This window comes from Ursus maritimus, unplaced genomic scaffold (assembly GCF_017311325.1).
Source record: "Ursus maritimus isolate PB19 unplaced genomic scaffold, ASM1731132v1 scaffold_23, whole genome shotgun sequence".
NCBI classification, from domain to species: domain Eukaryota; kingdom Metazoa; phylum Chordata; class Mammalia; order Carnivora; family Ursidae; genus Ursus; species Ursus maritimus.
Window position 1 is genome coordinate 42089902 of NW_024424786.1, and position 24950 is coordinate 42114851.

Consider the following 24950-nt stretch of genomic DNA (forward strand, 5'->3'; position numbering starts at 1 on the left):
AAGCTGGTGGGTGCTTCTGACTTCAGGCCCTGCCCCACTCTCCCCTGCCTGCCCCACTCTCCCCTGCCCCCCATTCCNGCTACCAGGACCGCACCCCAAAGAAGCTGCCCCATGCGGACCCTGGTCTCAGGCTCTGCCTTGTGGGGAGACCCAGACTAAGACAGCAGGGGTAAGTGTAATAATAAATTTTGTGAGTTTTCCTGACACGGAAAGGGGAGTAAGTGATACACTTACTGTTCTTTTTTTAAAAAAGTTTATTTTATTTTTAATAGATTTTATTTATTTGAGAGAGAGAAAGCACATGATGGGGGGGGCGGGAAGGAGCAGCAGGAGAGAAAGAAGTAGACTCGCCGCTGAGCAGGGAGCCCAATGAGGGGGGTTCGATCCTAGGACCCTGAGATCATGACCTGAGCCGAAGGCAGACCAGAGGCTTCACCGACCGAGCCCCCCAGGCGCCCCCACACTTATTATTCTTATGGACATTTATTGACGCAATCTTCCAATGTGCAGGGAGGTGGGTACAGGGCAGGTCCACGAGCCGGGGACTTTGTCTTGTTCCCCGCTGAATCCCCAGCCCCGTGAACCGTGCCTGGTGCTTAGGTGCTCCAGAAACGTCTGCTGAAAGAGGCGGTGGCCTGCTGCTTTTGGCCCCGTCCTCTGGTTGGTTCTCAGCAGAGTTTCGTCCTGAGATGCGCCGTTCTGGCTGCTGCCCTCCCTGGTTTTGCCTCAGGAAGGCACCAGAACCTTGGGATCTGGTCTGGGAGCAGCAGAGAGGCGCGCTCCACTGCCCCAGGATCCCCATAACACAAGTCCTCGACAGTGGGTCCGAGGGTGTGCGTTGGGAGGTGTGAGGTAAAGACCTCCTCCGGGCCTGAGTCCGGACCCCAGCTTCTCCTGCACCAAGTTGAATGGAGCTTATCAGGTCATGTGGTAGTTATAGGGACAGCTCGGGTGGTGTTTGCTCCCGTGAGCCAGACTCAGGAGGCAGAGATCCTGGGATTAGAAAAAGCCTCTGGGAATATCCCCTGGGAGATGGGGAGGGCCAAAGATATGGGTCTTAAACTAGCCCAGTGGTTTCTGACCACCTTCCCCCCAGTCTGGTCACTGTCCGCAGCCCCCAGGACCACGTGGGCTGAGCATTTTCAGAGCACTCGCCGTGCGCCAGGTAGCATCTCCCGTAAGCCTCACGGCTGTCAGTCTTCACTTGGCAAGACGGTTCTAAGCAGCAAGACCGAGGTCTCCGAGAGCGTGGAGCAGCCAGGGCCCGAGACCAGGCTCTTGCCGCGAATGCCCCAGATGGGACTATAATGTGAGTGCCAGGAAGGGCTTTCCTGATCGCTGATTCATGGAAGGCTCTTCAGCTAAGGATCCGAATTTCGTTCCCCCAGGGTTTCAGCAGAGCTGACAGGGCACAGCCAGGACCCCGGACAGCCTGGCCGAGGTTCAGCGTATCTGAGGATGTGGCTATTTCCGGCTGCAGTCTGAAGGAACGTGAGGGTCTGTGGTGCCTGGGGCCCTCACCTTCCCTGCAGCACGGTCAGTGCCAGCGTTCTGGCACCGAGGGGACACCGACCTGGAAGAGTCTCCCTGTCCCCCGTTGTTCCTGCTCCAGCAAGGCCCACGATGAGAGCCCTTCTGCAGTTTCCAGTTACTCTGGGAGGTTTGGGGAGATTCTTCTGAGGGCTCATCCGCTTAATGAGCTCATCCTGGTTGTCAGGTTAGGCGGGGTGCCACAGGGACATGTGTGGCCAAGGCCCCCGCCCCCCGGCTGCCCTCTCAACCCTCTGCGGAACCGTTGGTTGGGGTGAAGCCATCAGCCCTCCATGCCCTGGTGAGCTGGGGTCAAGCTCCTGGTTAGCCTTTGCTGTCCTGACTGAGCCCCCAAATCCTTGGCCATGCTGCAGATGGCAGGTCACTGGTGGGCATAGAGTGGCACTGGGTTTAGCTTGCGAAGGGGGCAGGGGCCAAAGGCGATCACCAGCGTCAGCCTGCCTGCTCTTCGGAAATGTCACCCACCCACAAAGCAGAGCTCCTCGTCCTGCAACCGGCTGTTGCTGACAACTGTCCGCAACATATGAGCCCGTACCTGATGCCCACCAGCCACCTGGGGAAGTCACGGAAATGGGGCTGGTTTTCAGTGGGGTCACTTAATCTCCTCTCCCTTTGCCCCCCTGCCGGCTGTTGGGCCCACCCTGCAGAGGGGCATGGGACAGTTTGGGGCTTTCCAGGGCTTGAACGTGCCCCTGAGCAAGCAGTATTGATTTGGGGACTGCCCCCTCATTTGGCTGGAGCAAAACTTTCCGTGAGTTCCTAAGAAAGGCATGGACGGTAACCTTTCGGAACTCTCCCTCTCTAAAAAGTCTGTGTCTTCCCACTTGACTCCGGTTGTCCGAGTCTACACTCAAGGTTGAGAATCCTCCCTGCTGACCTGGAAGGCCGTGGCGGCTTCCTGCCTTCACCCTTCCCGGCGGGAGGCCCAAGGCCAGCCTGACGCCATTCTTCTGGACACAGCCCAGTGTTCTGTTTCGTTCTGTGTTTTGTTTTTGTTTTCGTTTTTTTCCCTGTGGGGAAGCCTGGAGGAGCTTTTTGGTCTGGGTGTTCTAAAACTTCTCAGCTGTGGGTGGAGATGAGGGTTTTTTTCTCTCCTCATTTTCCTAGACACTCGAGGCCTTTCGATCTGGACATGTGTGTCCTTTAGCGAACAGAGGTCTCTCCCATTATTTCTTTGATAATGTCATTTTCTCTGTTCTATTAGTTGGATGTCGAAACTCCTGGTTTTCCTTTCCATGTCTCTCGTCTTCTTTCCTTTATTTGCACCTTTTTCAAAAATACTATAAAAACGTCTCTTTATATTCCAATCCTTTAGTTACACTTTTTTTTTAATTGAGTAGTCTCCACGCCCAGCGTGGCCTTGAACTCATGACCTTGAGATCTAGACCTGAGCTGAGATCAAGAGTCAGACACTTAACTGGCCGAACAACCCAGGAGCCCGGTTAGATTTTTACTTTGGCTGAGTCATTTGGATTTTTATTTTGTTTTAAGAGTGGTTTTTTATTTTATTTTATTTATTTATTTTTAGTAACCTCTCCATCCAGCATGGGGCTCGAACTCACGACCCTGAGATCAAGGGTTGCATGTTCCACCGACTGAGCCAGTTAAGCGCTCCTTTTGGCAGTCATTTTAAATTTCCAAGAATTCTTTCTTGTTCTGTTTTTCTACTTCTCGAGCTGGGGAGGTGCTCTGCTACATTCATTGCCAGGAGACACTCCCTCCTGAGCCAGGAGGTGCTCCCTAGCCCTTGCACAAGCTGGTGGCAAACAGACCCGGGCTGTCAGCCCTCTTCAGAACTGCTCTGGAAGACAGTCACCTGCCCAAGGTCATGTCTCCTTCCCCAGGCAGCCTCCATGACACAGCAGCATAAAGGCCCAACCTTGTCCCAACTCAAGACAATCCTCCAGAACCATCCAGCGTCTATCTTTCCTATGGGGTTGGCGGAGGCCTCTATGGACCCCCCACTGTAGCCCGATTTCTCCCTCTACCCAATCCTGTCTTTCCTCTCTCTCCCCTGGGTGAAAACCCCGAGTGCTTCCTAGTAAACTTCCCACACGCCGAGCTCTGGCTTCGGGTCTGCTCCCCGGCGAGCGCACGCTCTGATGGCTAGTACCCAAAGTGGCCCGAGCCGCAGACGCTCAGTGGCAATGAGGACCAGTCACAGCTCCTGCCACAGGGCAGCAGAAGGACCGCTGCGCTGTGACGGGTGAGGGGACGGGAGCGGATGGGACGCCAGCGGAAAGGACAGGAGGGCACCAGCTGGCGAGCCGCATCGGGCATGTGGGAAACAGGAGGCAAGCTGTCCCTACAAGGACGGTGGGGTGAAGGGTCCATTGCTAAGGTTGATTGACCCTCTGGCATCTTAATATGTGACTAACTTACTGTGTGAAAAAATATAATTCAAGGTTAAAAATCACAAGGGACAAACAAAGATGTTATAAACTCAAAAAATATACCACAGACAAAGATAAATGCACCTGACAACACAGCTTTACGTGACGGCAAGTGCACGTCGCTGGAGCTGCAGGGACACCGACGGACAACAGTGAGACCACACCCGTCTCGGAGACGGAGAGAACAAACACACAAAAGGAATATACACTAATGTCAATGGTGCGAACAATTATCTACACCTAGCAGGAAGTCAACTCTTTTTTTTTTTTTTTGGAGTATTTATTTATAAAAGCAACGTTATAAAGGCCGAGGTCCACAGTACGCCAACCTTTGGGCTAGCTGGCGAATGAGCACACTAACGTCTCCTTGGATATGAACCCCGGGCAACTGCAGAGAGAAGCAAGGATTTCGGGAAAAAATAAAATTCGACAAAAGAGGAAGACATACCCCCTCCCGGAGACCGATGGCTGTTTTGATAGCGTGTGTGTGGCTGGTAGCGTGTGTAGGCGTACGTGTGCCTCCCTGGAGGTGTGTGTGGGTGTGGGAGTGCGCGTGTTCGTATGTGCGCAGGTGTGGTGCGTGTGGCACGTGTGTGCGTGTACCTGTGTGTGTGTCTGTGGAGGTGTGTGTTCGCGTGGGGGGGCAGGACCGAGCATGGCCGGAGGTGGCAACCGCAAGATGCCCCAAGGAAGCAGTCTGCATGTGGTTCTTACCCTCCTTGGCGTTGTCGAGAGGCTGTCTTTGCTCCACGCCGACCGTAGTGCACGCTTCGCCAGAGTTACCCTGGAGCTGCAAGACCTCCGTTGGCTGAGGCATTGGGGAAGAGAGTGGAGACCCCTGGCCTTGGGCTTTCCCTTCCTCACCTCCCCACAATCCCCCAGGAGGGCACCTTAGAACCTGGGAGTCACCCCCGCCCGCACCTGGGAGTCACAGCGTGCTTCCCCAAGGATCTGATAAAGTGGCAGGAGCAAGTCATGAAGAAAGGATGATCGTTTCTTCAGCTAATGGGGCTGGAACAGTTGGACAGCCACAGGCAAAAAAAATGAACTCCAACTCCTATTTCACATCAGACATAAAATTCAAAATGGGTCTCAGATATAAATGTAAAATCCCGAAATGTAAAATTCCTAGAAGAAAGCATAAAATAATTCTTGTAGTTTTTGCATTAAGCAAAGATTTCTTAGACGCAACACCAAAACCACAATCCATACATTTTTTTTTTAAGATTTTATTGTTAAGTAATCTCTACACCCAACGCGGGGCTTGAACTCAGAACCCCGAGATCAAGTGTCGCATGCTCCACTGACTGAGCTGGCCAGGCGCCTCATGATCCACAAAATTTAAAAGCTGACAAATTTTACCTCATCAAAAACAAATTTTTAAAAAAGATTTTATTTATTTATTTGTCAGAGAGAGAGAGAGAGCACAAGCAGGGGGTGCGGCAGGCAGAGGGAGAAGCAGGCTCCTCGCTGAGCAAGGAGCGGGATGCAGGACTCGATCCCAGGACCCCGGGATCATGACCTAAGCCAAAAGCAGATGCTTAACTCACTGAGCCATGGAGGCATCTTTTTACCTCATCAAAATTAAAAATTTCAAAACTTAATAAAAAACCAAACTCTGTTAAGAAAGTGGAAAGACAGGGACGCCTGGGTGGCGCAGTCGTTAAGCGTCTGCCTTCAGCTCAGGGCGTGATCCCGGAGTCCCGGGATCGAGCCCCACAACGGGCTTCTCCGCTGGGAGCCTGCTTCTTCCTCTCCCACTCCCCCTGCTTGTGTTCCCTCTCTCCCTGGCTGTCTCTCTCTCTCCGTCAAATAAATAAATAAAATCTTAAAAAAAAAAAAAGTGGAAAGACAAACCATAGACTGGGAGAAGATATTTATAAACCTTTATCCAATATGGACTATATCCAAAGTTTATGAAAAACTCTGAAAACTCAGTAATAAAAGGAACAACCCAATTAAAAATGGCCAGAAGATTTGAACAGTCAACAAAGAAGATACATTCATGGCAAATGAGACTGAAACTTGGAAGAACAATCTACGTCATTACCAACTAGGGAAATGCACATAAAATCACAGTAGGACAACATTGCAAATCTATTGGGACAACAGCTGACAATCCCCAGCGCACTGACGAGGAGGAGAGCAAGCCCAGTTCTCATGCACCCTTGCGGAGAACGTGGAATGGCAAACAGTTTGGCAGTCCTTCACAAGGTTAAACACACTTGCCAGATGACGCAGCAATCCTTCCCCTTGGTTTTTACCCAAGGCAGATGAAAAATTATGTTCATTTAAAACCTGGCGGGCTCAGTCCGTGGAGTGTGTGACTTTTGATCTCGGGGTTGTAAGTTCAAACTCCCCACTGGGGGTCGCGATTACTTAAAAAAAAAAAACAAAACCCTGCATGTAAGTGATTAAGGTAGCTTTATTCATAATTGCCTAAACCCCAAATGCCCTTTGGCTGGTGAATGGACAGACAAACTGTGTATGTCCGTACCATGCAATACTTATTCAGCAATAAAAAGGAAAGACGTATTGATACATACAAGACCATGGATGAATCTCAAATGCATTATGCTAAGTGAAAAAAGCCAGCCTCAAAATGCTCTGTGCTTGTCGTTCTTCCAGGGCACTCTGAAAAAGGCACTCTGAAACCGTAGGGTAAGAAAGCAGATCAGGGGTTGCTGAGGACATCAGGAAGGGGGAGGAGCTGACATAAAGGGGACACAGGAAGCTTTTTGGATGATAGAAATGTTCTCGCTCTTCATTGTAGTAATGGCTTTTCTCAAACTCATAGGGCTGTATACCAATAAAGATAAATTTTACTAAATGTAAGCCATATCTCAATAAAAAAATCTTTTTTTAAAAAAGAGTTATTTATTAGAGATAGCGCATGTGCGCACTGTGGGGGTTGGGCAGAGAGGGAGGGAGAGGAAGAGGGAAAGAAGCGCAATCCGCCTGTGTGCTGAGCACAGAGCCTCACACGGGGCTTGATCTCACGGCCCCGGAGATCCCAACCAGAGCCAAAACCAAGAGTCAGACACTCAACCGGCTGAGCCACCCAGGCCCTCAATAAAAAATCTTTTGATGTTATGCTGAAAGAAGCTAGAAACTTACTAATTGATTGTACTTATGTGAAATTTGAGAAAAGCAAAACTAATCTGTGGTGACAGAAATCAAAAGCAGTGCTCATTTACAGAGGGTGGGGATTAACAAGAAAGAGCCCAAGGGGACTTCCAAGGTGATGGATGTGCTGTGACTTGATTGGCCAGTGGTTACATGAGTACATACATTTATCACAATGCATCATACTGTACACTTAAAAATTGGTACATCTTCCTGCATATAAATCACTTCCATTTTCTTAAAGGTACAGAAGTATTTTTTTCTAAAGGCTAAGGAAAGATATTCCAAGTGAACATGAATAAAAAGAAAGGCAAGGCAGGAATCTTTTTTTTTTTTTAAGATTTTATTTATTTATGTGACAGAGAGACAGCCAGCAAGAGAGGGAACACAAGCAGGGGGAGTGGGAGAGGAAGAAGCAGTCTCCCAGCAGAGGAGCCCGATGTGGGACTCGATCCGGGAACGCCGGGATCACGCCCTTAGCCGAAGGCAGACGCTTTAACGACTGCGCTACCCAGGCGCCCCCCAAGGCAGGAATCTTCATATGTGACTAACTTACTGTGTGAAAAAATATAATTCAAGGTTAAAAATCACAAGGGACAAACAAAGATGTTATAAACTCAAAAAATATACCACAGACAAAGATAAATGCACCTGACAACACAGCTTTACGTGACGGCAAGTGCACGTCGCTGGAGCTGCAGGGACACCGACGGACAACAGTGAGACCACACCCGTCTCGGAGACGGAGAGAACAAACACACAAAAGGAATATACACTAATGTCAATGGTGCGAACAATTATCTACACCTAGCAGGAAGATATTTTTTTTTAAATATCTCTAAATATTGACAAAAATAAGCCATGACCTAGGCCATAAATAAAATCTCAATAAATTACAATGGATAAATATGAGACTAATTGTGTTCCTGGGCCGTAATGTAATAAAACTAGAAATAAAAACAAAAGCGATGGAAACTTCTCCCAATTGAATTGATCACAATTATCTAAGAATTACAACTCAAACCGGGGTGCTTAAAATTCTTAAAATTTAGAAACCAGATCAGGGCGCCTGGATAGCTCATTTGGTTAAGCGTCTGCCTTCGGCTCAGGTCATGATCCCACGGTCCTGGATCGAGTCCCACATCTGGCTCTGTGCTCAGCAGGGAGTCTGCTTCTCTCTGTGACCCTCACCCCGCTGGTGCTCTCTCTCTCTCTCTCAAGAAAATAAATAAAATCTTTAAAAAAATTAGAAACCAAATCATACATCATTAAATAATCCTTGAGGTGATGAGGAAATCATAAAGAGAACTGACATATATATACTTGGATGAATAGAAGCATTACGTGTTCAAAGTAGTGCGACACAGCTAAGAAGTACTTTGAGGAAGATGTCCAGCTTTAACTGTATTTATCAGGAAATAGAAATGTTTGAAATGAATGAGTAAATCATTGAAATCATAATGTTGGGGAAAAAATAACAGCACATTTGTAAAAGTAACGGCAATCATAAAGATAAGAGGAAGATAGCAAATAAGAACTGAAGGACAATTTATTTTTTTAAAGATTTTATTTATTTATTTGAGAGAGAGTGAGAGTGAGAGAGCACAAGTGGGGGGCAGGGGGAGCAGCAGAGGGAAAGGGAGAAGCAGGTTCCCCGCTGAGCAGGGAGCCCGATGCAGGGCTCGATCCTAGGACCCCTGAGATCATGACCTGAGCAGAAGGCAGACACTTAACCAGCTGAGCGACCCAGACACCCCAAGAACCAAAGGACAATTTAGAAGATTAATAAACCCAAAAGCTGGTTCTTCATAAGGTAGCAAACTTTTTCTGACAAAAATAATGAAAGAAAAAGAGAAGATGTGAGTAACTTCCATTTTTTATAAGCTCTTTCAATTAATAGAAAAAGGGGGGAACGTTCTCAGAAAATTTTATGAAGGTAGTGAAATTTTGATTCTGAAAACTAGAGAAGGACAAAACAAAACAAAAAAGAAAATGACTTGCTTATCTCATTCATTAACATAGATGTTAAAGTCCCAAACAAAATAAAGTACATTGTATTAAAAATAACACATCACAATCAAGTAAAGCTTATTTCAGGAATTCATTAGGAAATTTATCAATATAATTGCACACTGATAAAAACAAAGAAGAAACAGCATGTGATAGCATCAGACAATGTAGAAAAAGCACCTGATAAGATTTGTTACTTATTTATGATACAAATTCTTACCAAGCTAGGAAGAGAAGGGAACTTGTTGAATTCGATGCAGTTTCCATGTCAAAAATCCACAGCAAATATTATGCATAATGGCGCTCAGCCCCCAGCCCAGACACCCTGATCCAGGGAATGGTCAGCTGAGCCATGAGAGAGATGGGGGTGCAGATACAGATGCCCCCTGTTTTCATTCATGCCCAAAATGTCCCTGTCCGGTTAAGATCAGAAACAAGATACTATGATTTAGTACTATTCTGGAGATGCTTGCCCATGTGATAAAGAAAGAAAAAGAAATAAAATGTGTAAGAGTTAGAAGGGAGGAGATAAAATTCTCATTAATTGCCGTGATCATTGCCCTAGAAGAGCTTTGGAAATCAACACACTAACTACTAGAATCAGTAAGAGATTGCAGCGACATTGCTAGACATGAACCTACCAGACCGACTGCATTTCTGCTATATCTCTACATCTCCAGTACCCAACTGGAAAATGAGATATTCACAGCAGCAAGCTATAAATTACCTCGAATATACAAGAATATGTAAGACCTCTTGGTAGAAGACTTTAATAAAGATAGAGAAGTGAGGGGCGCCTGGGTGGCACAGCGGTTGGGCGTCTGCCTTTGGCTCAGGGCATGATCCTGGCGTTATGGGATTGAGCCCCACATCAGGCTCCTCCGCTATGAGCCTGCTTTTTCCTCTCCCACTCCCCTGCTGTGTTCCCTCTCTCGCTGGCTGTCTCTATCTCTGTCGAATAAATAAATAAAATCTTAAAAAAAAAAAGAGAGAAGCGAATCTGAATAAACAGAGAAATAGACCATAATGTAGGGTAGGATGACAAAGTTATAAAGATGTAAGTTCTCTCCAAATTTAATTTAGCTTCTCTTTAAATGCAAGGCAATCCTAATAAAAATTCCAGTTGTATTTTTGGAAGAAATTTTTATAAATGTGCAATAGCTTTTTTATGGATGAATGGAGATTCACAAATAACTAAGAAAACTTAAAAAAAAAAAGCAGGAGGATGTGTTTTTCCTACCAGATTTGTAAGACCATAGTAATTAAAGTAATAAAAAAACGCAGTACTCCCACAGTAAGAGACAGACAATGGAAGAGAACAGAGACCCGAAAGACAGACCCAATGTCTATGGGAGTTTAACATGTAAATCAGACTGTTCAGTAGATGTTCTAGGGGGTGGAAGCTCTTTCCATGGAGGAAAATAAAACTGGATTCCTACCTAACAGCACAAGCAGAATGGCCTCTAGATGGATTAACTGTGTCAGTGTGAAAGCTCACTGACAAAGCTTAAAGCAGACAGCAGAGGACAATACTGTGATCCAGGGCAGACTTTCAAACCAAGTTTCAAAAGCACATAACATAAGCCTCTCCCAATCTCTTATCCCCAAAATACCTTCAGATGAATCTGATGACTCCAAAATTAAGGAGTTCTGTTCATTGAAAGGCACCTTGGAGTTGAAAGCGTTGACACAGTAGGAGAAAGTATCTGCAATGTCCCAAATCAACGAGACACTCATATTTAGAGTAAAGGAAACACCACAGAACTACAGAAAGGAGGCATCAAAGCCAATGGAGAACGGGATAGGAAGGGGCAATTTCAAGAGGAAAACGAAATCCGGTGAGTGCATGAAGAGATGATGGAAATCCTTCCTAACGAGAGACGAGAAACGTACAACTGAAAACGATAGCACATCAGCTCACACCTGTTGGACTGGCGAATGTTCCAGAGCTGCTAAGGCCACGTGGTGGGGGGCTCGTGGCGCTGGATGGACTCAGTCCGAGGAACAGCAGAACAGCTGCGAGCGTGCAGAGGGCTGGTGGGCTGGCTCTCCCGACACGAATCAAGTGCGCGCGGATCCTGGCGAACGCACCTGCGGGAAATGAGAGGGGAACGCGGGGTACGTATCTGCGCATATGCACATGCATAAATGCACACAGATGGGGGCGGGCTGCGGGCCGGCACGGATGCGTGATGATGGAGGGCTAAGAATTGGGAACACGCGTGGACACACACACCCCGCCCTGGCGTCGAGCACACGGAACGGCCTGGCACCACCATGTGACCAGGCTGTGGGAGGCGAGACGGACTGGACACGTTTAAAATGAACTCCGGAAATCTCTTACGGTTCACAGGGCACCGGGATGGATTGTGGGGGTAGGCGGTTGCTCTCGCACACCCCAGGGCAAGCGGGGAGGCTGAGTTAGGCCAGTGTCCACTCAGAGAGGTGGGAAAGGGACCCGGAGCTGGGGCAGCAGCAGGAGGGGTGGGGGAGGAGAGACACGAGCCAGAGCCACCCCTCCCCACCTCACCCCCACTTTAGTAGTCCAACCGCAGGTCCCTGTCTACACAGGAAGACCCTGAGGTCTGGCTGTCCCTGTCAGGCCCCGGAGAGCTCAGAGAAGGCCACTGTGCTGTCTGGTGAGATCCCTGTCCTCTGAGGCATGTGTGAGCGTGTGAGACAGTGGGTGTGTGAAAGACTGCGAGCGTGGGTGTGAGTGTGTCTCTGGAGATGGGGAGTCTTCGGTGGGGCTGTGGAGCTTGCTGCAAGGCAGGAATGTAGCAGGAAGGGACAGTTCCCAGTTTTTGATGTAAAATGGCAACGGTGTCTTTGCTTTATTTTTCTTTGCTTTTTGTAGCATTGTTTATTCTGCTCTTGGCTTTTTTTTTTTTTTTTTTTTTTTTTTTTTTTTTAGCTCAGGTCAAATGAGCAAATACAGCTCTTCTGGAAGAAATAGAAGAAAGGGGGGGGGGCGCCTGGGTGGCTCAGTCATTAAGCGTCTGCCTTCGGCTCAGGGCGTGATCCCAGCGTTCTGGGTTCGAGCCCCACATCAGGCTCCTCCGCTGGGAGCCTGCTTCTTCCTCTCCCACTCCCCCTGCGTGTGTTCCCTCTTTCGCTGGCTGTCTCTCTCTCTCAAATAAAAAAATTAAATCTTAAAAAAAAAAAAGAAATAGAAGAACGGAGTTTTGAGTGTTAAGGGACAAAGAGGGCATTGGCGGGACCCCATGGAGGGAGTGTGGTGGGAGGGAGAGGGGGCAGAGACCCGATGCCCAGGCCCTTGGGCCAGAAAGGCAGGTTCTGAAGCCCAGGCACCGTGCTGATGGTGACCGGGCTCAGGCTCCCGTGGGCCAGAACTTTTTGTTCCAGAGCCGTGCTTGTCCTTTGTCTGTCTCACCTCTGTCAGGGCCAGTCCTGGAGGTGCAACCCCTCTGCTCCCCTGACAAGGGGCAGTAAGGAAATGATTGTTTTATCGTCCACACGTAAAGTTATCTTGTATATTGGTGGTGGGTTTTTTTTTTAAGATTTTAGGGGCTCCTGGGTGGCTCCGTCAGTTCATCGTCTGCCTTCGGCTCAGGTCATGATCCCGGGGTCCTGGGATTGAGTCCCACATTGGTTCCCTGCTCAGTGGGGAGCCTGCTTCTCCCTCTGCTGCTTCCCCTGCTTGTGCTCTCTCTCTGTCAAATTAATAAAATCTTCTTGAAAAAATTAAATAAGCGTGTTTTAGTTGAAGAAGTAAGGAAATTTAGAGAAAGTTGGTGAGTAGACAGCATCTGGGACGTGACTATGACAAGAGCCATGAAAGTGGTATGGGTGTGAGAAACCCCGGTTGGAGTGTGAGCGTGTGTCTGTGTTCAGGGCAGGTGGGTGTGCCCGCCTTTGTGCAGTGACTATTGTGTCTTTTGTTCATGGGAGCAAGTGTCTACATGCAAGGCGTGGAACTGCATAAAGGACACCTCATGCATTTTTTTTTTAGTTTATTTATTTGAGGGAGAAAGAGAGAGAGTGAGAGAGAGAGAGAGACAGTAGTGGGGAGGGGCAGAGGCAGAGGGAGAGAGAGAATTTCAAGCGGATTCCACACTGAGGCTGAGCCCGACACAGGGCTCCATGTAATGACCCCGAGATCAGTCAGTTGAACTCAGCTCAGGTCGTGATCTCAGAGCTGTGAGTTCAAGCCCCACCATAGGCTCCACACTGGGTGAGGAGCCTACTTAAAAAAACCTAAATAAATGAAAGCAAACAATAATTTTTTGAACGGAGCTGGGAGGCCAGAAGGGGGCACTCTCATGCCCAATCATTGGTCATCAACAGCTGCGGGGGGGAGGGGGGTAGGACCTTACATTTTCGGTAGGAAAAAGCCTATACACAGCTACCCCAGCAGGAGGAAGGGAGATTTTTCCTCAACCAGTGACAGCCCAGTCAATGAAAAACTGTCACCACTCTGAACTCTCCCTTCTTCCAATAGACTTTCCTTCAAAGCAACCCTTCCTGACTCCCAACTTCTGCTTTGTTCCCTGGGCTTGCCTGTATTTCTGCCATAGCTTACTTGTCCCAAAGTGCAATTCTTTTCTATTCCTGAATAAATCCATTTGGATGGGAAAATAACTGGCTGTCTTGTTTTATTTATTTATTTATTTATTTATTTATTTATTTATTTAAAGATTTTATTTATTTGAAAAGAGAGAGACAGCCAGCGAGAGAGGGAACACAAGCAGGGGGAGTGGGAGAGGAAGAAGCAGGCTCCTAGCGGAGAAGCCTGATGTGGGGCTCGATCCCAGAACGCCGGGATCACGCCCTGAGCTGAAGGCAGATGCCTAATGACTGCGCCACCCAGGTGCCCGTTATTTATTTATTTATTTTTAAGTACGCTCCACACCCAGCGTGGAGCCCAACGTGGGGCTCAAACTCACAACCCTGAGATCAAGACCTGAGCTGAGATCAAGAGTCAGGTGCTTAACCCACTGAGCCACCCAGGCATCCCAGGGCTGTCTTATTTTTATGGTCGATGTTACTTGGTGATCAGAGGTGGGATCCAGAGAAGACTCCCAAGAGCTCTAAGGCTGGTGAGCAAACAGGTGCCCAGGCCCACAGAGCCCATTCACCTCACTGCTCTGTCACGGGCCCTGGAGATTGAGGGCAAGTCTTTCCCGGATGCAAGCACCACGCCCTGTGCACTTTGAGTGCTCCAGCTTGATTTGGGACCTGTTTGTTTGTTTGTTTGTTTGTTTTGACGATTTTACTTATTTGAGAGAGAAAGAGTGAGAAAGCAAGGGGCAGAGGGAGAGGGAGAAGCAGACTCCCCGCTGAGCAGGGAGCCTGATGAGGGAGCCCATTCCAAGACCCTGGGAACATGACCAGAGCAGAAGGCAGATGCTTCACCGACTGAGCCCCCCAGGCGCCCCTCGGGATCTGTTTAAAGGCTTTGTCCTTTCTGGTGAGTACTCATTTTTCTGAACCTCTAGTTTTGAGTAACAGGATCCCTGCCCTCTAAACTCTTTCAAGAGAGCCCTCCTGCCAGGACCCTCACCAGCTTTACGTTTAAAAACCATGGTCCCTCTTTCTGTGCACTTTCAACTAAGTGGACTAATTTAGCTAAAGATAATTTAGAACTTCAGTGGTCAGTATGGAAGCTTTCAATCTCCTGAATTTGTTTTTCTCAAAACTAAATTAGAAAGCCACGGCTCCAAAATTAAGCAAACTGAATGGGATGCCTTTTTTAATTGGTACCTTGAGGCTTCCAAATGTTTGCAGGATTCTAAAATTGCTTCTTTGCAAAATACTATTTCTAAATTAACTGAGGTAAACAAACAACTGGAAGAAGTCCAACGGCTTCTGCGGCCTCTTTTTCCTCTCCCCCCTCCCCCCATCTCCTTGGTCTCTGGAGGTGTGATGGCCACCTTGTGCTCAGGCCCCATCTCTGGGGCCATTTTCCTCTATCTCCTCTGCACCTTGCCTCCCTTTTTCCCCCCTCCCTGATTCTAATCCTTTTACTGAATTTTCCTTTTCCTCCAAACCTCTCCCCCCTCCCTCTTCTTCTGAACCTAGTGAAACCTGTCCCTCTGAAGTTAAGTCTTCCAAGGATTCAAATAACCCCCAAATTTCTTATGTTCTCTGGACTAAAGTTGAATTGCAAGCCATAATTAAAGAGTTGCCTGAAGAAGAAAGGGAGAGGAAAGAAAACTTCCAAATTGGGGTGCCTGGGTGGCACAGCGGTTAAGCGTCTGCCTTCAGCTCAGGGCGTGATCCTGGCGTTATGGGATCGAGCCCCACATCAGGCTCCTCCGCTGTGAGCCTGCTTCTTCCTCTCCCACTCCCCCTGCTTGTGTTCCCTCTCTCGCTGGCTGTCTCTATCTCTGTCAAATACATTAATAAAATCTTAAAAAAAAAAAAAGAAAACTTCCAAATTAATTCTGCAAGGCCGGCATTACCAGGATACCAAAACCAGATAAAGACATTACAAAAAAAGAAAACTATAGGCCAGGATCTCTGATGCACGTAGATGCAAAAATCCCCAGCAAAATATTAGGAAACTGAATACAGTGACATATTTTTAAAAAAATCATTCACCACAATCAAGTGGGATTTATTCTAGGGATGCAAGTTTCAATATTCACAAATCAATCAACATGATATATCACATCAACAAGAGAAAGGATAAAAACCATATGATCCTTTAATAGATGCAGAAAAAGCATTGGACAAAGTACAACATCCATTCATGATAAAAACCCTCAACAAAGTAGGTTTAGAAAGAACATAACTCAACATAATAAAAGCCACATCTGAGAAACCCATAGCTATCACAGTCAAGGGTGAAAAACTGAGAGCTTTCTCCCTAATATCAGGAAAAAGACGTCCACTCTTACAACTTTTATTCAACTTAGTACTGGAAGTCTTAGCCACAGCAATCAGGCAAGAAAAAGAAATATAAGGCATCCAAATTGATAAGGAAGAATAAAGCTTTTACTATTTGCAGATGACATAATACCATATACAGAAAACCCTGAAGACTCCACCAAAAACTAGAACTGATAAATGAATTCAGTAAATCGCAGGATTCAAAATCAACATACAGAAACCTGTTGCATTTCTGTACATCGATAATGAAGTAACAGAAAGAGCAATTACGAAAACAATCCAAAAAAACAAAAGGAAAGAAAAAAGGAAAGAAAACAATCCCATTTACAACTGCATCAAAAATAATAAAATACCTAGGAATAAGCATAACCAAGGAAGTGAAGACCCGTGCACTGAAAACTATAAAACATGGATGAAAGAAATTGAAGATGACACAAAAAAATGGAAAGACATTCCATGTTCATGGATTGAAAAAATGAAATACTGTTAAAATGTCCACAGTACCCAAAGCAATCTATAGATTTAATGCGATCCCTGTCAAAACACCAATGGCATGTTTCACAGAAGTAGGATAATATTAGGGGCGCCTGGGTGGCACAGCGGTTAAGCGTCTGCCTTCGGCTCAGGGCGTGATTCTGGCGTTACAGGATCGAGCCCCACATCAGGCTCCTCTGCTGTGAGCCTGCTTCTTCCTCTCCCACTCCCCCTGCTTGTGTTCCCTCTCTCGCTGGCTGTCTCTCTCTCTGTCAAATAAATAAAATCTTTAAAAAAAAAAGTAGGATAATATTAAAATTTATACAGAGCCACAAAAGACCCTTAGTAGTCATAGCAATCTGGAAAAAGAAGACCAAAACTGGAAGAATCACAATCCCAGATTTCAAGATATACTACAAGGCTGTAGTAATCAAAACAGTATGGTACTGACTAAAAAAAAGACACAGAGATCAATGGAATAGAACAGAGTCCAGAAATAAACCTACAATTATGTGGCCAATTAATCTTTGACAGAGGAGCCATCTAGAAGAAAACATAGGCTAGTAATCTCTTTAACATCAGCCATAGCAATATTTTTCTAGATATGTTTTCTTTGGCAAGGGAAATAAAAGCAAAATTAAACTACTGGGACTACACCAAAATAAAAAGGTTTTGCACAGCAAACGAAACCATCAACAAAACAAAAATACAACCCACTGAATGGCAAAAGATATTTGCGAATCATATACCTGATAAAGCGTTAATATCCAAAATACATAAAGAACTTATAAAATTCAATGCCCAAAGGACAAACAATCCAATTCAAAATGGGGAGAAGACATGAGTAGACATTTTTCCAAGGAAGTCATATGGATGGGCAACAGACACACAAAAAGAAGAAAAGACGCTCAACATCACTCATCATCAGGGAAATGCACATCAAAACCAATGATCTATCACCTCACACCTGTCAGAATGGCTAAACTCAAACACACAATAAACAACAAATGTTGGTGAGGATGTGGAGAACAAGAAACCCTTGTGCACCATTGGTGGGAATGCAAGTTGGTGCAGCCACTGTGGAAAACAGGATGGAGGTTTCTCAGAAAATGAAAAATAGAATTAGCATATGATCCAGTAATTCCACTACTGTGTATTTACCCAAAGAAAATGGAAACACTACTTTGGAAAGATATATGCACCCCTGTGTTAATTGCAACATTATTTACAATAGCCAAGATATGGAAGCAACCCAAGTGTCCATCCATAGATGAATGAATAAAGAAAATGTGATATGCACATACAAAGGACTATTACTTGTCCATAAAAAAGAACAAAATCAGGACACCTCGGTGGCTCAGTCGGTTAAGTATCTGCCTTTGGCTCAGGTCATGATCCTGGGGTCTTGGGATCGAGTCCCGCGTCGGGCTCCTCACTCAGTGGAGAGCCTGCTTCTCCCTCTGCCTGCCACTCCCCCTGCTTGTGTCTCTCTCTTGCTATCTCTCTCTGTCAAATAAATAAATAAAAATCTAAAGAAAGAAAGAAAGAAAGAAAGAAAGAAAGAAAGAAAGAAAGAAAGAAAAAGAAAAAGAGACAAAAACCAGACTCTTAAATATGGAGAACAAACTGGTGGTTGCCAGAGGGAGATGGGTGGGGGGATGGGTGAAAGAGGGGAAGGGGACAAAGAGTACACATCTCTTGATAAGCACTGAGTAATGAATAGAATCATTGAATCATTATGTTGTACACCTGAAACTAATATAACTATGTATGCTAATTATACTTGAATTAATAAATAAATTTCCACCAAGCAATGACAGTGGCTTTTCCTAATCCCGTTGATTGGAACAGAATTCGGACTTGCACACAAAAACCTGATGAACTTGTTCACAGCTGTTGCGATTGGCTGCAGACCATTTTTAAGGAAAATTCTGGTCTTCCTTTGGCTGTCAAGTCCACTTGGGTGGCCTTTAATTCTGTTTATTAACGGGCTGAATCAGGATCATTCTCTTCTCTTTAAAAGGACCAGGATGGAAAGGGAAACCGTGTCCACTCCAAATCTAGTTAATTTAGCAGATCAGCTTGACTGCACAATGGATGATTTGACAAAAAGAAGACCACGAAAATCCTTAATTTTCAGCTTCAACAAATGGAGGCTCCTACACAAAACCCAAACCGTCCTGGGGTCTGCCGTCCTGGGGTCTGCCACTATTGCGGAGCGGGCACTGGGAGAAAGGACTCCTATAGGCTTACGTCCTCCAGGCTCCTCAGCTCTAGAGCCAGCCTTTCCAGGGTCCTAATCCCCAGTGGCGGGCTCTGAGGACCTGCGGGGGCTCCTCCCCACCCTCCCTCTTCAACAGCTCAGAGAAACAACACTTCAGGTTGGGCATGGCGCCCTCTGTTCCTGTTGACCCGAGGTCTGCACTCTTGGCGCTCAGTCCCGCTGTTATAAAGCAGCCGCTGGCTTGGAGGATGAAAAGGACTCAAATCTGGGGTCTCTGATAAGCCTCAGCAGGGGTCTGTCTCTAAACCGATTCCCTTCTGTTTAGAGCCTCTACGAGATACCCACCCCTCTCTCCTTAGTTCCTCCACCCCAATTCACCCACTGGGCCAATACTGTGGACTAGCCTTCCCCCAAAGGGGAAACAATTCCCTTTTGGGGAATTTGGGGGAAAAAAGAATTTGACAGTAGCAATCAAAGTAGCCAAACAGGTGAATCAAATGACCCTTCAGCATCTTTTATTTGTTCCATCTCTGACGGCACTGGGGTGAACTCCAAGGACACTGGTCAGTCAGCATCCCCCTTATGGGCCAAACGTTCGACTGGTATCGGCAGACTTCACAGCGCACCTCCCATTAAGATTCAAATAGATCCCTCATACGTCTCCCCAGAATGAATCAATCCTATATGTTAAAAAATTCCTTCAAGACCTCAGGCCCATACTAAAATATTACAAGACTCAGGGCCTCACTATCCCCTGTACTAGTCCCTGTAATACGCCTGTTGTATCTGAGGGGAAAAAAACCCCAGTGGCCAAGAATGGAGGTTTATTCAAGGATGGAGATCTGAGTCACGAACGATAATGTTATCCCTCACCACCCTGTTGTTCTTAATTCCCAAACTTCAGTGGCTTCCATCCCCACCAAAAGCACAATTTTCTCTCTGGTCAATTTCCGTGGCACCTTCTTTGGCACCCCTGTGAACAGGGCCAGCCAGTATCTTTTTGTGTTCTCTCCGGAAGGAAAACAATACATCTGGACACAACGCCCCGGGTTTCACAGAATGTCCTTACTTTTCACAGGACTTAAAGGCTGATTTGGGTGATAAAAGGTTTCTGTACACTCTCCTTTGTTACAATACGTACCTGACTTGGTTCTCTGCTCTCCTTCTCAACCCTCTTCAAAGGAAGATAGCATCTACCTGTTAAGGTTTTAAGCCAAAAGGGACGTAAGTTCTCCAAAGAAAAATTGCAGTTTGCGCAAACCCAGGCTCAGTATTTGTGGCACCGGATCTTGGAGCAGGGGCTGCGTTCGGGTCCCGATGGGCCTCATGGCATCCTGGACTCCCCCAAATTCAAAACTAAACCCCAACCGCAAGGTGTTCTCAGGCTAGCTGGTTATTGTTGACATTGTATTCCAAACCTTTTACTGCCCAGCCCCTGTGTGTTTTACTAAAAAACAAAACAAAACAAAACAAAACAAACCTGATTCTATTGTTTGGAAAGATCAGGATGACAAAGTTTTTGAGACATTAAAGTAAACTCTACATGTAGGGTGGGGCTAGAACTCACAATCCCGAGATCAGGAGTCCCGCGCTCGTCCTCCTGAGCCAGCCAGGTGCCCCTAAAGAAAACTTTAATAAAGCCCCCTGCCCTTGGCTGTCCTGATTATCAGCTTCCTTTTTTTTTTTTTTAAGATTTTTATTTTATTTATTTATGTGACAGAGAGACAGCCAGCGAGAGAGGGAACACAGCAGGGGGAGTGGGACAGGAAGAAGCAGGCTCCCAGCGGAGGAGCCCGATGTGGGACCTGATCCCGGAAGGGCTCGATCCCAGGACCCTGAGATCATGACCTGAGCCGAAGGCAGACGCTTAACGACTGAGCCACCCAGGCGCCCCGATTATCAGCTTCCTGTTTCCCTCTTTATATGCGAGAAGGAAGGGGATGCTCACCCCAAAATATAGGACAACCTTGGACCCATTGGTTCGTAGGGTATGGTAGCCGATAGCTGGACCCACAGCTCTAGAATACGCCCTTGCCTCAGAGCCATTCCTGCTGCTGTCCTTGCAGTTAAGGCCACTGCAGCAATAGTCATGGGGTCCCCTCTAACCGTCCTGTGCCCCCTGCAACAGAAGCCCTCCGATTTCCCTCCCGCTCAACACCTACCAGCCAGTCGCCTCAGCTGCTGTGAAACTGTCCTGCTAACTGCTCCTCCCAAAAGTCTTGCTCGCTGCAAGAACCTTCACCCTGCTGCTCTCCCCCTTCCCACTGATGAGACCCCCCCACCCCTGCTTGATGCTGACAGATCACCCTTTTGACTCCCCATGACAACTGACAGGGTAGAGCTGTCCGTGGTTTACGGGTGCTTCTTATTTAAAGGATGAAAACAGTAAACACTGTGCTATTGCGACGCTTTCTGAAGTCGTGGGGCCACACCTTTGTCTTTGGCCACTTCGGCCGCACGGGCTCGGTCATATACCCTTCCTGGGGCTTGTAGCTTCGCCAAGGGTAAAACCACAAGCATTTACACCAACAGCTGGTATGTTTTGGGGTCGCTCATGACTTTGGAATGTTATGGAAACAATGAGGTATCCTTACCTCCAATGGGGATAAAATGTTAAATGGCTCCTATGTCCAAAATGTGCCAGATATCGCAAGCTTACAGCTGCTCCGGCTGTTACTAAGGTTTCTGGCATGCCAGACCCAACACCCTGGAGGCCAAAGGAAACCACTCTGCTGATGTTTCTACCAAAAGTGCTCAAGGAAGGGGTGCCTGGGTGGCTCAGTCGGTTAAGCATCTGCCTTCGGCTCAGGTCATGATCTCAGGGTCCTGGGATTGAGCCCCACATCGGCTCCCTGCTCAGTGGGGAGCCTGCTTCTCCCTCTGCCTGCCACTCCCCCCTGCTCGTGCTCTCTCTCTCTGTCTCTCTCTCTCTAATAAATAAATAAGATCTTTAATAAGAAATGCCCAAGGAAACCAAGAGCTCAACCTCCGTCGTGGTCCAAACGGTTGCTCTTCCAGATGACAATCTAGAAAAAACTGACAAGAGATGCCCAGCAGTCGGCCCCAGAGAGGGGAAAACAATATTGGAAATGTAATAATTGTTGGTTTGATAAAAAGAGAAGACTTTGCCTTGAGCCAAATACAATCGAGTCCCGCCAGAGACTCTAAAATTCCCATTCCTAACCATTGTACGTGCACTAAATCGTTGCTCTATTGATAAAATGATAGCCTGTAGGAACCAACACCGGTAGGGAGATATTATTAATGCCAGACACAAACAATACCCACCTTGCCTGTCCCACCTGTCCGACATACGGTGCTGGGGAGTCCATCCATGCCACCCCTGGGCATTTAAAACTGCGCAATGGACCATTCGAGGTTTGGTGAATGGAGTTTATTTGGCTTGCCCCATCTCATGGATACAAACATGTTTTAGTCATGGGTTGCCTGTTTTCTCACGGGACTGAAGCTCTCCTTGTAGACAGGCTATGGCCTTTTTTGTGGCTAAAATCCTATTTTATTTTATTTTATTTTTTTTAAAGATTTTATTTATTGATTTGACAGAGAGAGACAGCCAGAGAGAGAGGGAACACAGCAGGGGGAGTGGGAGAGGAAGAAGCAGGCTCCCAGCAGAGAAGCCTGATGTGGGGCTCGATCCCAGAACTCTGGGATCACGCCCTGAGCCGAAGGCAGACGCCTAACGACTGCGCCACCCAGGCGCCCCTAAAATCCTATTTTAAAAAGGGTTATTCCTACCTGGGGAGCCCCTCCGATGCCTCATAGTGGTCGGAGGCACTTTCTTCACTGGGCAGGTGTCCCGACAGGTTTGTGCTTTTGGCCAGTCTGATGGATTTCACTGCGCTTGCCATCCTCAGACCTCTAGGTTAGTCAACGCGCTAAGGCATCATTAAGACTCAACGGACGAAATCTGTAAAGACCCTTCCAACACCTTAGCCCAAAGCATTGCCCTTTGTCCCTCTAAATCTCAGATCCGTCCCCTTCGGAATTCAGAGACTGACCCTTTGAGATAGTCACAGGATGTCAAACGCACCTGGCCCCTGCCTCCTTTGAGCCACAGCTGGTAAAAGGAGATACATTTCAATGCTGTAGAGGCCTAAGGGCTTCTATGGAAAAGAACCACACTTCGGTAGAGCACCGTCTTTACAACAGGTTTCCAGGAGATGAAGATGTTAAGCCTCGCACCTTGCGACAAGAGATTTTTTTCCTCTATGGGAAAGGCACCTCCACGATTCTCTTCAAGCTCACTGTGGGGATGGGGTGGGGTGGGGGTCCCTACCAGTTACCGTTCGCCAGCCCGGGTATCGCCAAACTTCAGGGAATCCACTCCAGGATTCATGTGTCACATCTAAAGAAAGCACCCAAAGCCCATTTGGACCTGCACATGCAGGGCTGACCTGAAAGTAAATATTTCCAGTATTTGAAGCAGACGACGCCTGGTGGAAACAGCTTTCCCAAGGTGAGTGGGCTGGGCCCATGTGTCCTTGTCTCACTGTTGTTTCTCATTCTATTTTCTCCCTCTCTTCCTCGGACAGATAAAGCTCTCATCTGCATTTCCCAGTCACTGCAAAAAGGCGAAATTGTCAGGTTTGTCCCCAGAAGCCTCGATCTGTGTGTGACAACAGTGATCCCTTAGTCCACTCTTTGAGTAATTTCGCTGGCATCCCAAATGCCACTGCACAACTAGACCCTTTTGTTGGTTAGAGCACTGAACCCACCTAACCTTTTTCCTTGCTTCTATTTAACCCACCCGGGATGGGAAGAAAAGATGTTTCAAATACATATTAGAGAATATAATATGTATAATACACACACACAGGACACGGCAGGGTGACCAGTATAAACTGGGCCATTTGTAAGTTTACTGACATACCATATATCTAGGTAGTCTTTCGATATGTAATAACATAGTATCTAAGTCTTGGTGGGAGCCCCTCTCTACTGGCCGTTGGCTCCACAGACACTACTGCGTATGAGGGAGCCCTCTGCACGTCCCCTGCTACTCCTCTAGCTGTGGAGGTTTTGACCATGATGCCTGTGCTGGGGCAACTCAGGGTCTTGACAGCTGGAGGATAAACGGGCCATGTGCTCTTGCTGTGTGGACCATTCTATTTTCTTTCCATGACAAATTGGAAGCCTCTCATTGGTCTCCCCACTGGTTCTCCGCAGCTGCCTTCAACAGGAGATGGGCGTGACTCTGCATTCGCCTCCACAGGATGGAACTTTGCTCCCCCGGGTCAGAAAAAGGGCCAATGAAAACATGATTAGACATCTCTCCCTAAAAAAAGAAAGAGAGAGAGAGGAAGGAAGGGAGAAAGAAAGAAAGAAAGAAAGAAAGAAAGAAAGAAAGGAAGGAAGGAAGGAAGGAAGGAAGGAAGGAAGGAAGGAAGGAAGGAAGAAGGAGAAAAAAAAACTCTCTCTGGAACATCAAGAGGACAGGCCAATTTCAGAGCCAAAAGAGCGGCAGCCCCACTACTCAACTTGTTGCCGAAGGGCGTTTGAGACAATCGCGTGGCCCTTGGTTATTTACTTGCTGAACAGGGAAGCCTCGGAGTGATGGCAACCACCACCGCCCGCCGCTCATGGATGAACTCTTCAGGGCAAGTAGAAACCCAGCCGCACAAAATTAGCTCCAAGCACATTGGCTCCGGTCAATTTCACCGGACTCTCCATGGTCCTTTCGTGCGTTCGTAGGCTACCTTCAGGCCTAGGGTGGTGGCTCAGAACCATGTACAATTTAGAATTGTCCTGTTGCCTTTCATTATACTTTGTATAGTTCAATTATACAATTAGAAGACAGACTCCCGTCTTACCACCTCAGAAGGAGGGAAATACAGATTTTCTCCTCCCTCGCCAACGGCCGCGCCCATGACGACCTGCCACCACCCAACTAAGGAGAAACCATCCCCACCTCCTTCCTTCCAGAGACCCTCTGGCCAAGTGGCCCCTCCTGACTCCCCCCTTATTCTCTACAGATCAGTGTTCCTCTCGAATCCCTGGCCTTGCCTGTGGCTTCACCATAGCTCGCTTATCTCAAGTAATACCGCTTTGCTCTTCCTGGAGAAACCCACTTTGCTGGTCAAATAACTGCCTGTTTTATTTTGAAGGCGGACAAAGGGTTTGTGCGTCTGGGGTGTGACAACCACGCGGGGACAGAAGCAGGATTGCGCCAACCCTAAGGTCTCCGGAAAATTGGGCAAGTGCTACCCTCGCCCTCTGCAGTGAGCCGAGCCGCCCCGGGGCGACGTTCGGCACATCCTTCGGGCGGCTGTAGGGTGCGAGGGGCTGGGAGGGCCGCG

The 24950-nt window shown here is 47.3% G+C and overlaps 1 protein-coding gene across 1 annotated transcript in view; it reads left to right on the forward strand.

The window, feature by feature from the left end:
* The first annotated feature begins 24806 nt into the window (after window positions 1-24806).
* The window catches only part of LOC103679616 (glutathione S-transferase P), a 3186-nt gene continuing 3042 nt past the window's right edge, over window positions 24807-24950 (forward strand). Inside the window, exon 1 of the mRNA XM_040639536.1 lies at window positions 24807-24926. The gene's annotated coding sequence lies outside the window, so the exon portion shown is untranslated. The remainder of the gene's footprint in view (window positions 24927-24950) is intronic.